At 33.7% G+C, this 13,647-nt stretch overlaps 1 long non-coding RNA gene across 1 annotated transcript in view; it reads right to left on the minus strand.

Moving 5' to 3' along the window:
• The window catches only part of LOC145822384 (uncharacterized), a 32,288-nt gene extending 21,951 nt beyond the window's left edge, over window positions 1-10,337 (minus strand). Inside the window, exon 1 of the long non-coding RNA XR_014363546.1 lies at window positions 9,899-10,337. This is a non-coding gene — a long non-coding RNA (uncharacterized LOC145822384). The remainder of the gene's footprint in view (window positions 1-9,898) is intronic.
• Between the last annotated feature and the right edge of the window lie 3,310 nt (window positions 10,338-13,647).

Consider the following 13,647-nt stretch of genomic DNA (forward strand, 5'->3'; position numbering starts at 1 on the left):
TCCGCAAGGAAATGATCAAACAATACTAGCAGCATAATCTGATGCTTGCCTCGTTCACATAACATAACCCACGAATAGTGTACGAGATATTATGCAGCAAATCTGAGGATAGGTGAATGGACCCAGCCAATTTTATTTAACACTTGCCATCGGATCTCGAAGTCATCATCATCACCCATTGGGCGATAGTTGCCCAACCAAGGCAATTTTGAGGAATTTTAATGATTCCTAGCAGAGTGATCAATCTAAACAATTGTCTTTCCATTATTTATTGTTTCCCGAAATGTGACCCAATTTATTTTCAAGAGTGTGTGACCAAATCTCAACTTCAATTTTTTTTCTTTTCAAAACCCTTTTTTAAAATAAAGTGCCTTTTTTTAATTTAAATTCTCAAAGTTTTGCTTCCCTCTTTTTTTTCAAATGTTTTGAGAAGTTCGTATTTTATTCCAAAGAATCAATCAAACAATCATCCTCTAGCCAAATATCTTATAGAGGAACCAAAATTTTATTCAGAATGAGAGACTTGGTCATCACTTCCTTGTTCAACATTTCTCCATAAAATAAAGGTTCCCTCAAAGTTAGTGGCCCAAAGATTTCAACTCAAAAGAACTTTCCATAATTTCCGAACTCTACTCAAATTTTATTTTCAAAAAATTTCGAAGGAATTTAACATCTTATTTGACAAAATCAATCAAACAATTACCTTCTAGTCAAATGTCTTCTAAGGAAATTCAAAATTTCATTTCAAAGTGAAATACTCGGTCATTACCTCCTCATCAAACACTTTTCCAAAAAATCAAATTCCCTCTAAAGTCGAAAAACCTAAAGATTTCTGTCTGATCAAAAACTTTTCATAATTTCTGAAGTTCTACTCACGTTTTCTTTCAAAATTCTTTCCTCCCTAGGAGCTTCGGATTTTATTCCAAGTATCTAATCAAACAATTGTCTCCTTAGTCAATGATCTTTGGGGGGATTTGGAGATTTTTTCAAAATGGAAGATGCGGTCACCACTTCCTTATCTACCATTTTTCATAAAAGCTGAAATTCCCCCTAAAGTCAATGACTTAAAGATTCTTATTCAATCAAACTCCTTCCATAACCTCCAAAGCTCTACTTAAGTTGGAAAGTTTCTTTTTCATAGAAGTTTTTCTTTCAAAACATGTTTTATTGGGGATTTAAATTTTAAAAAGGCAAAAATTCTTCTCTTTTGATCACTAAGGTAAGAACCCAAATTCAAACTCAAATTCTTTAAAATTGGGAAACAACCCCCCTAATCTACTACTGATTACTCAAATCATTACCAGAATACGAATCACAGCCTAAATTGAACACCCAAATCTCCGTAATTGGATCATTGCCCCAAATAACACGGATTGCAACAGAATCAAATCACTGCCATATCAGACTCCCCAGATTTTCAGAAAGAAATGACTGCCTTTCTCATTGTTGATCTCAGGAATCAAATCAAATCAGTTTCAAAATAACGCACAAGCACATAATTTGTATTCGTGCCTATCGGGGGTTAGGGTTGCCCTGTCCTAATTTAGAAATGAGATCTACGATTCACAAAATCATTCAAAGAGGCAAAAATAAAATCCTTGAAAGGAGGGTATCCTGCCCTAGTTTGGAAGGTGCTAATGTTCTCTACATGCAAAAGGTAAGTTTGGCCACAAAAAGCCACATCAGTTATTAGTGTCAATGTACCACTCCTTCCGCAAGGGAATGATCAAACAATACTAGCAGCATAATCTGATGCTTGCCTCGTTCACATATCATAACCCACGAATAGTGTCCTGGATATTATGCAGCAAACCTGAGGAAAGGTGAATGGACCCAATCAAATTTGTTTAACACTTGCCATCGGATCTCGAAGTCATCATCATCACCCATTGGGTGATAGTTGCCCAACCAAGGCAATTTTGAGGAATTTTAATGATTCCTACCAGAGTGATCAATCTAAACAATTGTCTTTCCATTATTTATTGTTTCCCGAAATGTGACCCAATTTATTTTCAAGAGTGTGTGATCAAATCTCAACTTCAAATTTTTTTTTTTTTTTGTCAAAACCCTTTTTCAAAATAAAGTCCTTTATTTAATTTAAATTCTCAAAGTTTTCCTTCCCTCTTTTTTTTCAAATGTTTTGAGGAGTTCGGATTTTTTTCCAAGGAATCAATCAAACAGTCATCCTCAAGCCAAATATCTTATAGAGGAACCAAAATTTTATTCAGAATGAGAGACTTGGTCATCACTTCCTTCTCCAACATTTCTCCATAAAATTAAGGTTCCCTCAAAGTCAGTGGCCCAAAGATTTTCACTCGACAAACAGAACTTCCATAATTTCGGAACTCTACTCAAATTTTATTTTCAAAAAATTTCCAAGGAATTTAACATCTTATTCGACGAAATCAATCAAACAGTTACCTTATAGTCAAATGTCTTCTAAGGAAATTCAAAATTTCATTTCAAAGTGAAAGACTCGGTCATTACCTCCTCATCAAACACTTTTCCATAAAATCAAATTCCCTCTAAAGTCAAAAAACTAAAGCTTTCTGTCTGATCAAAATCTTTTCATAATTTCTAAAGTTCTACTCGCGTTTTCTTTCAAAATTCTTTCCTCCCTAGGAGCTTCGGATTTTATTCCAAGTATCTAATCAAACAATTGTCTCCTTAGTCAATGATCTTTTGGGGGATTTGGAGTTTTATTCAAAATGGAAGATTTGGTCACCGCTTGCTTATCTACCATTTTTCATAAAAGTTGAAATTCCCCTCTAAAGTCAATGACTTAAAGATTCTTATTCAATCAAACACCTTCCATAACCTCCAAGGCTCTACTTAAGTTGGAAAGTTTCTTTATCCTAGAAGTTTTTCTTTGAAAACATGTTCTATAGGGGATTTAAATTTTAAAAAGACAAAAATTCTTCTCTTTTGATCACTAAGGTAAGAACCCAAATTCAAACTCAAATTCTTTAAAATTGGGAAACAACCCCCCTAATCTACTACTGATTACTCAAATCATTATCAGAATACGAATCACTACCTAAATTAAACACCCAAATCTCTGTAATTGGATCATTGCCCCAAATAACTCGGATTGCAGCAGAATCAAATCACTGCCATATCAGACTCCCCAGATTTTCGAAAAGAAGTCACCGTCTTTCTCGTTGTTGATCTCAGGAATCAAATCAAATCAGTTTCAAAATATCACACAAGCACATAATTTGCATTCGTGCCTATCGGGGGTTAGGGTTGCCCTGTCCTAATTGAGAAATGAGATCTACGATTCACTAAATCATTCAAAGAAGCAATATAAAATCCTAGAAAGGAGGGCATCCTGTCCTAGTTTGGACGGTGCTAATGCTCTCTACATGCAAAAGGTAAGTTTGGTCACAAAAAGCCACATCAGTTATTACTGTCAATGTACCACTCCTTCCGCAAGGGAATGATCAAACAGTACTAGCAGCATAATCTGATGCTTGCCTCGTTCACATAACATAACCCACGAATAGTGTCCGAGATATTATGCAGCAAACCTGAGGATAGGTGAATGGACCTAATCAAATTTGTTTAACACTTGCCATCGGATCTCGAAGACATCATCATCACCCATTGGGTGATAGTTGCCAACCAAGGCAATTTTGAGGAATTTTAATGATTCCTACCAGAGTGATCAATCTAAAAAATTGTCTTTCCGTTATTTATTGTTTCCCGAAATGTGACCCAATTTATTTTCAAGAGTGTGTGATCAAATCTCAACTTCAAATTTTTTTCTTTTCAAAACCCTTTTTTAAAATAACGTGCCGTTTTTTTATTTAAATTCTCAAAGTTTTGCTTCCCTCTTTTTTTTCAAATGTTTTGAGGAGTTCGGATTTTATTCCAAGGAATCAATCAAACAATCATCCTCTAGCCAAATATCTTATAAAGGAACCAAAATTTTATTCAGAATGAGAGACTTGGTCATCACTTCCTTGTCCAACATTTCTCCATAAAATTAAGGTTCCCTCAAAGTTAGTGGCCCAAAGATTTTCACTTGACAAAAAGAACTTTCCATAATTTTCGAACTCTACTCAAATTTTATTTTCAAAAAATTTCCAAGGAATTTAACATCTTATTTGAAAAAATCAATCAAACAGTGACCTTATAGTCAAATGTCTTCTAAGGAAATTCAAAATTTCATTTCAAAGTGAAAGACTCGGTCATTACCTCCTCATCAAACACTTTTCCATAAAATCAAATTCCCTCTAAAGTCAAAAAACCTAAAAATTTCTGTCTGATCAAAAACTTTTCATAATTTCTAAAGTTCTACTCGCGTTTTCTTTCAAAATTATTTCCTCCCTAGGAGCTTCAGATTTTATTCCAAGTATCTAATCAAACAATTGTCTCCATAGTCAATGATCTTTTGGGGGATTTGGAGTTTTATTCAAAATGGAAGATTTGGTCACCGCTGCCTTATGTACCATTTTTCGTAAAAGCTGAAATTCCCCCTAAAGTCAATGACTTAAAGATTCTTATTCAATCAAACACCTTCCATAACCTCCAAGGCAGTGTTATCAGAGGTGAGCCTAAGCGCTCGCCTAAGCGCTAAGCGAGGCGAGGCGAGCCTTCAACGCTTCATGCGTGCTGAGGCGAGGCGAAATGGTGAGGTGACTCAGAAGCGCTTGAAGCGAGGCTTAGGCGATGAAGCGTGAGGCGGAAAGAGGTGACGCTTCATCGTATTTTTGCCTGATTTAAGTTCGAAACATTTGGCCCCTTGATCGACTTCGTTCGAATCATCTGGGCCCTTGATCGACAAAGTTAATTACGAAATAAGAAGCCAAACCCTAGATCAACTTGGTGGAGTGCATCGTCTGCCGAAGTCGAATCGAAGCATCTGGTCTTCTTCTGCCGAAGTCGAATCGCCAGGGTCTGCTTCTTCCTTCTTCGGACGTGGTGAGTTGCTTCTTCTACCTTCTTCTTCCTTTCTTCTTCTTCTTCCTTTCTCCTTTGTTCACTATCGGACCTGTTCGACTTCACCTGTTCTTTGTTCTTTGTTCGACTTCGACTTGAAGAAGAAGAGCACTGTCGAACACTGTTCGACTTTGAATTAATTCTTTTTTTTTTTAAATTAATTTTTAATTCGCAAAAATTAATTTTTAAAATTAATTCAATTATTTTTTTTCTTCTGTGTTAAAATTTCAATTAATTTAATTAATTTCCTGATTATTTTAATTTCTTGTTATTCAATTAATTATTTTAATTCAATTAATTCAATTAATTTGTTTAATTCAATTAATTCAATTAATTTGTTTATATTTTAATTCAATTAATTTCCTGATTATTCAATTAATTATTTTAATTCAATTAATTTGTTTAATTCAATTAATTCAATTAATTTGTTTAATTCAATTAATTTCCTAGTTATTTTAATTTCCTGGTTATTCAATTAATTATTTTAATTCAATTAATTTAATTCAATTAATTTGTTGGTTATTTTAATTTCCTGGTTATTCAATTAATTATTTTGATTCAATTAATTTCAACTATTTTAATTTTTTTACGTTCTTTAATGTTGTTAAAATATTTATATTTTTGTCTATACCATTTATTTTAAAAAATTATCATTTCTGGTCGCCTCGCTTCGATGAAGCCCTCGCCTCGCCTCGTCGCCTCGCGCTTAGGCGTTAGGTGACCTTGTCGCCTTGGTTCGCTTTTCGCCTTAAAAAACACTGCTCCAAGGCTCTACTTAAGTTGCAAAGTTTCTTTTTCCTAAAAGTTTTTCTTTCAAAACATGTTCTATTGGGGATTTAAATTTTAAAAAGGCAAAAATTCTTCTCTTTTGATCACTAAGGTAAAAACCCAAATTCAAACTCAAATTCTTTAAAATTGGGAAACCCCTCCCCCCCCTAAGCTACTACTGATTACTCAAATCATTATCAGAATACGAATCACTGCCTAAATTGAACAACCATATCTCTGTAATTGGATCATTGCCCCAAATAACTCGGATTGCAGCAGAATCAAATCACTGTCATATCAGACTCCCCGGATTTTCGGAAAGAAATCACCGTCATTCTCATTGTTGATCTCAGGAATCAAATCAAATTAGTTTCAAAATATCACACAAGCACATAATTTGCATTCGTGCCAATCAGGGGTTAGGGTTGCCCTGTCCTAATTTAGAAATGAGATCTACGATTCACTAAATCATTCAAAGAGGCAATAATAAAATACTAGAAAGGAGGGTATCTTGCCCTAGTTTGGAAGGTGCTAATGCTCTCTACATGCAAAAAGTAAGTTTTGTCGCAAAAAGCTACATCAGTTATTACTGTCAATGTACCACTCCTTCCGCAAGGAAATGATCAAACAATACTAGCAGCATAATCTGATGCTTGCCTCGTTCACATAACATAACCCACGAATAGTGTACGAGATATTATGCAGCAAACTTGAGGATAGGTGACTGGACCTAGCCAATTTCGTTTAACACTTGCCATCGGATCTCGAAGTCATCATCATCACCCATTGGGTGATAGTTGCCCAACCAAGGCAATTTTGAGGAATTTTAATGATTCCTACCAGAGTGATCAATCTAAACAATTGCCTTTTCATTATTTATTGTTTCTCGAAATGTGACCCAATTTATTTTCAAGAGTGTGTGATCAAATCTCAACTTCAATTTTTTTTTTTTTTTTCAAAACCCTTTTTCAAAATAAAGTGCCTTTTTTTTATTTAAATTCTCAAAGTTTTCCTTCCCTCTTCTATTTCAACTGTTTTGAGGAGTTCGGATTTTATTCTAAGGAATCAATCAAACAATCATCCTATAGCCAAATATTCTTATAGAGGAACCAAAATTTTATTCAAAATGAGAGACTTGGTCATCACTTCCTTGTCTAACATTTCTCCATAAAATTAAGGTTCCCTCAAAGTCATGGCCCAAAGATTTTCACTCGACGGACAGAACTTTCCATAATTTCCAAACTCTACTCAAATTTTATTTTCAAAAAATTTCCAAGGAATTTAACATCTTATTCAAAGAAATCAATCAAACAGTTACCTTATAGTCAAATGTCTTCTAAGGAAATTCAAAATTTCATTTCAAAGTGAAAGACTCTGTCATTACCTCCTCATCAAACACTTTTCCATAAAATCAAATTCCCTCTAAAGTCAAAAAACCTAAAGATTTCTGTTTGATTAAAAATTTTCATAATTTCTAAAGTTCTACTCGCGTTTTCTTTCAAAATTCTTTCCTCTCTAGGAGCTTCAGATTTTATTCCAAGTGTCTAATCAAACAATTGTCTCCTTAGTCAATTATCTTTTTGGGGATTTGGAGTTTTATTCAAAATGGAAGATTTGGTCACCGCTTGCTTATCTACCATTTTTCATAAAAGTTGAAATTCCCCCCTAAAGTCAATGACTCAAAGATTCTTATTCAATCAAACACCTTCCATAACCTCCAAGGCTCTACTTAAGTTGGAAAGTTTCTTTTTCCTAGAAGTTTTTCTTTCAAAACATGTTTTATTGGGGATTTAAATTTTAAAAAGGCAAAAATTCTTCTCTTTTGATCACTAAGGTAAGAACCCAATTTCAAACTCAAATTTTTTAAAATTGGGAAACAACCCCCCTAATCTACTACTGATTACTCAAATCATTATCAAAATACGAATCACTGCCTAAATTGAACACCCAAATCTCTGCAATTGGATCATGCCCCAAATAACTCAGATTGCAGCAAAATCAAATCACTGCCATATCAAACTCCCCAGATTTTCGGAAAGAAATCACCATCTTTCTCATTGTTGATCTCAGGAATCAAATCAAATCAGTTTCAAAATATCACACAAGCACATAATTTGCATTCGTGCCTATCGGGGGGTAGGGTTGCGCTATCCTAATTTATAAATAAGATCTACGATTCACTAAATCATTCAAAGAGGCAATAATACAATCCTAGAAAGGAGGGTATCCTGCCCTAGTTTGGAAGGTGCTTATGCTCTCTACATGCAAAAGGTAAGTTTGGTCACAAAAAACTACATCAGTTATTACTGTCAATACACCACTCCTTCCGTAAGGGAATGATCAAACAGTACTAGCAACATAATCTGATGCTTTCCTCGTTCACATAACGTAACCCACGAATAGTGACCGGGATATTGCGGCAAACCTGAAGATAGGTGAATGGACCCAGTCAAATTTGTTTAAGACTAACCATCGGATCTCGAAGTCATCATCATCACCCATTCGGTGATAGTTGCCCAACCAAGGCAATTTTGAGGAATTTTTGCAATATATTAAGTGACCTGATAAAATATGTGCAATCATCAATTGTAAGATATTATTGGCTTGTGGGTGTGTGTCCGCACAGTTTTTTCTTGATGATATATGTGATTAATTGTTGAAAACCCAACATGTGCATAAGGTACTTACAGTCACAAGTTGATGCGCATGATTGCCTTTAAATAAATTCAACATTTATACTAAGTTTAAAATTTAAAATTATTTTTGGTTGACCTCAATTAAATAGATTAGCTAGGTTATCCATTGAAAAAATATTATAGATAATATTCATTACACAAACTTAATTAGTTATTTTGTAGTTAAATTGCAAGAAGATGTTTATGGAATTCTAGATATATATATATATATATATGTGGATTGTAACAGTTTAACCCTGCAATAGTGTTCTAATTTTGTGTTCCATTTTAAGTTTGAGCATCCATAGCCTTTGACAGTCGGGTTGGGTATAGTCCGGGCCAGCTATTTTTGTAACAATATTCATTTATTGGGTATAGTTTGGGCCTGCTAGTATAGGGGCCAACTCCAGAGGAATCCACCACACTTGAGGCCTGTGGTAGTTGATCTGATCACCCTGATTCCTTTATTTACACCTTGCACATGCATATGCATTGCATTCCAGGTCCAAATGTTTTGATATTCATTAAAATGTTTAACTCATGTTCCTTCATAGATAAAATTTTTGTTGCTTTCTATAATCAAAATTATTTGGTCAACAAATACAGTTTTTGTAAAGCTTTAACAAAAAGTAAATCAATTAGATATGGGTAGAGATGTGACTAAACACTATGAATCAAACTTAGGTTGCTTACAAAAATACTATTAAACAAGTCTCTAGTACATTTGATCCCACATTGATGATGCTCTCAAGTCCTATATATATACCTTTGCTCTGTTAACAGAAACTGACTTACACCTAAAAGATGTAGTTTAGCGGATTACTAGGTGTGTAGAGCTGTGTATCAAGGGGAAACACACGAGATTTCCCAATCCACACAATGACTATAGTTCCTGATATTTTCATTCTCTACTCTTGTTAGTAACAAATTTGTGTTTCAACCTTCCTCAAAATTTGCTTAAATCTGTGGTAACCAAACCAATGACATGAAATCATACAGCAAATTTAAAGGACAGAGGAGTGCAAAAAGATTTCATCTAGCAAATTCAGAGGATTTCAAGAATGAATGAAACAATTTCATCCAGCAAAATCAGGTAGTTTCTATTTTCCACTTTATTATGTCACAATTCATTCAACCAATACACTTGATTACAAATCACTGAACAAAAGGAGCTCTGAGTTATCTATTCAACACCAATACAGAACTAATTTAACTTGAGACTAGTCCTGCACGCTACTGCCAAGGATCAAACATGAAAATGTTTTTAGGTAGATTTAGATGCAGTTTTGAGTCCACAATATTGTAAACCTCTTTGCTCGCTCACTTTCTGGTATTCTTACCTACCAGAAGATGAAGTATGGAAAATCATTACTTAGATCTGCATATTTCAATTTGGTAAATTTGATTGACAAACACATGAATCTATACATGTATACAAAACCATGCAGGAAACCGAGGGCTAAAATTACGATATACGGATACATACATGTATGTATGTATATATATGGTACCTGATCGGAATCGCTACCGGAGAGTCGCCGGAAAATCGAAGAATCGAGGAGAGATGAGGCGGCAACGGAGCGATCCAGCCCTGGAGAGAGATGCTATGAGACAATGATGAACCACAGATCAGAATCCGTAGAGAAGAAGAACCATTGAGTTCTATATCGAACCCGTAGAGAGTGAGTGCTGAAATGAAATTAGGGATTTGAAACCTAATATATGAAGAAATTAGGGATTTGACAGAGAGGTAGAGAGGGAGAGAGTGGGTGATGAAACTGATTCTTTTTTTGTTTTTGATTTCGATTGTACCGATTATTAAGTTCAAAAATTAATATATAAAATACAATAATATATTATTTGAATTTATTATGGACCAATTAAAATTATAAAGAAAAGTGATTAATCTTTTTACAATCAAGTGAATTTGTCTAAAAAATATAATAACATGATTAAATATATATATACATATATATATATATATTTTTTAAATTCTTTCATTTTGTCCTTAAAAATATAATTTTTACAAACAAATTATTTTCGTCTTTAAAACCTTAATTTCTTGTATTTAATTATAAAGAAAAGGCTGGGACACAAATAGAACACCAATTAGCAGAAATTCAGATCATGACGAAAACTTCTGAGAAGCAAACAGGGCCTAGCCTGAGTGTTGGATCATGAATTTAAGTAAGGATTTGTAGAGGGAAAGAAACGGATGGAGAAACCTCATTTCTCTCTCTCTTCTCTCTCTCTCTCTCTAAATCCAAACCTCACTTCACTCCATTCAATGGCCACTGCCACCACTACCACCACCGCAAATACCATTGTTGTCGGAGTCGATTTCATCGCCGTCAGAGTTCAATTTGCGAAGTTGAATCCAGATCATAATCAAAGTGCGAACTCATATCTAGAGCATGTAACGCCCCCCAAAAAATAGTACAAGACAATCATTTACAAATTATCATAAACATAGGAGAAATATCATCTCTTCATTCATCAAAGTTTCCTTTACAAAAGATAATACATGCATTACATTTTCATAAATATTAATCTTAAAACTATAACATGTAACTCTAACTTCTAAACAACAAAAATAAGTGCCCAAAGGGCTTACAGTTTTCCAAGTTAACACTTGGTTAAAACAAAAAAAGAGTTCTAACTTTTTACATATAAAACTCTTGGCTTGAATTCACATTTAACACAAAACAAAAATAACAAAATGGAGTCTTCAACTCCTAAACCTCCCAAGCTAAGATCTTCGAGGCGGCATATCACCTCACTACAACAAAAACACATTTTAGTGACACCATACTAGTGTCATGTTCTTAAAAAATGTCACAAAAAAAATATTTGGTGCCATTTTTTAGAAAAATGTCATAGAGCCACAAACATACAAGGCTCTAGTGGCATTTCAATCAAAAAAAGTGTCACTTCACTACAACAAAAATGTCACTACAACAAATTTACACTTTAGTGACACTACACTAGTGGCATGTTTTTAGAAAATGCCACAAAAATAAAAATTGGCATTAAATGTTTTAGAAAAATGCCACAGAATCACAAACATATAAGGCTTTAGTGGCATTTCAATAAAGAAATGTCACACCAATTTTATGGCATTTTATAAAACAATGACACAAAAAATTATGTTCGTGACATTTACCACTAGATGTCACTAAACTTTAGTAGCAATGGCGTTTTTAAAAAAATGTCAGGACAGTAGGTAGGTGCAAATTACTTTTTATGGCACTTAGGTGAAAAGTGTCATAAACAAATATTTTATAGCATTTTGAGAAATGCTACTAAGCCAAAAACTTTCCAAGCTTATAATGGCATTTTTGAAAAAATAAAAAATGCCAATATATTTTCTAAATTTTTAAAATGCAGAAAATGATTAAAAATAAATAAATTAAACTCAATATACACAATAGGAAAAAGCACATTCGGCGACTAAATTTCCTGACCAAAAAAAAATTAGTCGTTGAAAGTATAGCTTTCAGCGACCAAAACAGCATTAGTAGCCAAAAGTAAAGTTTTTGGCGACTAAACAATTTTAGTAGCCAAAAGTCTACAATTGGCGACTAAAACTAAGTTTGGTCGCTGATTATATAGGTTTTAGTGACTAAAATTTTTTTAGTAGCCTAAAGTAAAGCTTTTTGGCGACTAAAAAAATTTAGTAGCCAAAAGTCTACAATTGGCGACTAAAAATAAGTTTGGTCGCTGATTATATGGGTTTTACCGACTAAAAAATTTTAGTAGTTAAAAGTAAAGCTTTTTGGTGACTAAAAAAATTTTAGTAGCCAAAAGTCTACAATTGGTGACAAAAAAATAAGTTTAGTCACCAAAAGTGGTCATTTTTAGCGCGGGAGAACTAAAATCCTAAGGCGAGAATTAAATTTTTTGGCGACCAAAATTTTGCTAGCTGAAAGTGCATCTTCGGTGACCAAATCTAATTTTGGTCAGCAAAAGTTAAGTTTTTTAGCAACTAAAAAATAATTAGTAGCCAAAAGTATAGAATTGGCAACTAAAAAATATTTTTAGTCGCCAAAAGTGATCTTTTTTTATTTTGATAGTAAATATTTTATTTTACATAAATTATGTTCAATAAAATAATTATGTTTATACATATACTTTTATATTAATATGGATGTTTGTACTATATAAATAATATATGTTGCATATATAATCATGTGGTGCTATAGAGGTCATGTGGGAGGAGTGTGGTGTATAAGGTTTATGGTAAGGGAGGTTGGCGGTTCGAGTCTCCGCAAGAGCGGATCAAATTATTCTACAACGAATTATCGTCACAAATGACACTTGATAGTGTCACGAATAGTGCCTACCATGACATTAAAGTGTCACTGAAAGGTTTTAGTTTTGATAGTGTAATGACACTTATAAGTGTCACTAACTCTTTTTTTAATGGCGCTTGATAATGCCACAAATAATATCTACCATGACATCAAAATGTCATTGAAAGTTTTTAGCCGTAATGGTGTAGTGGCACTTGCAAGTATCTATCGTGGCACTAGTATCTACCGTGGCACGGATACAAATGGCACTTGTTCAAAATGCCACAAGACTAAAAAATGTCATTAAACCAATAGTTTTGTGGCACTTTCAAATGTCACTAAACTAAGAAAATGTTGTAGTGCCTGTACCTGAAAAATGATGTCCCAAGTAGGGTGAGCCAAAGCCTAGTAGAGATATACTAAACAACATATGAGAATTAACTAAAACATTAGCTTCCGATAAATGTTTAACACTTGAAAACCAACTTACACCTTCTCCATAACCAATCAACATTGACATCCATACTTCCATTCATTTACATTTACTTATCCAAATCAATTCATGGACATATTTCATCATCACTTAAACAATTCAAAATGAGACTACAACTTATTTATCAACACTTCAATCATAAACATTTATTCATACACTTCCATTTCTTGCCATTTTACGGAACTACGTCCGAGGGAACCGGCACCCAAATATATATAAGATTTCGGGACTTTCACCCTGGAAACTCCGGCCAACTTAATTATCAATGGAATCCATCCCCTATCTCCTCACAAACAATGGAGTATATCCCCTATCTTGTCCCAAACAAGATACATATACAATGTATTTAAACACGTTGTCATATACAATGACCAATTAAATCACATATTTAGTGTTTTAATCCAACCGTCATATTCAACGACATAATCCAATTGATTAGTTTCAATTCACCTAATCATCATACAGTTTCTACAAC

The sequence above is a fragment of the Camellia sinensis genome, chromosome 3 (genome assembly GCF_055761805.1).
Source record: "Camellia sinensis isolate YWXY chromosome 3, ASM5576180v1, whole genome shotgun sequence".
NCBI classification, from domain to species: Eukaryota; Viridiplantae; Streptophyta; class Magnoliopsida; order Ericales; family Theaceae; genus Camellia; species Camellia sinensis.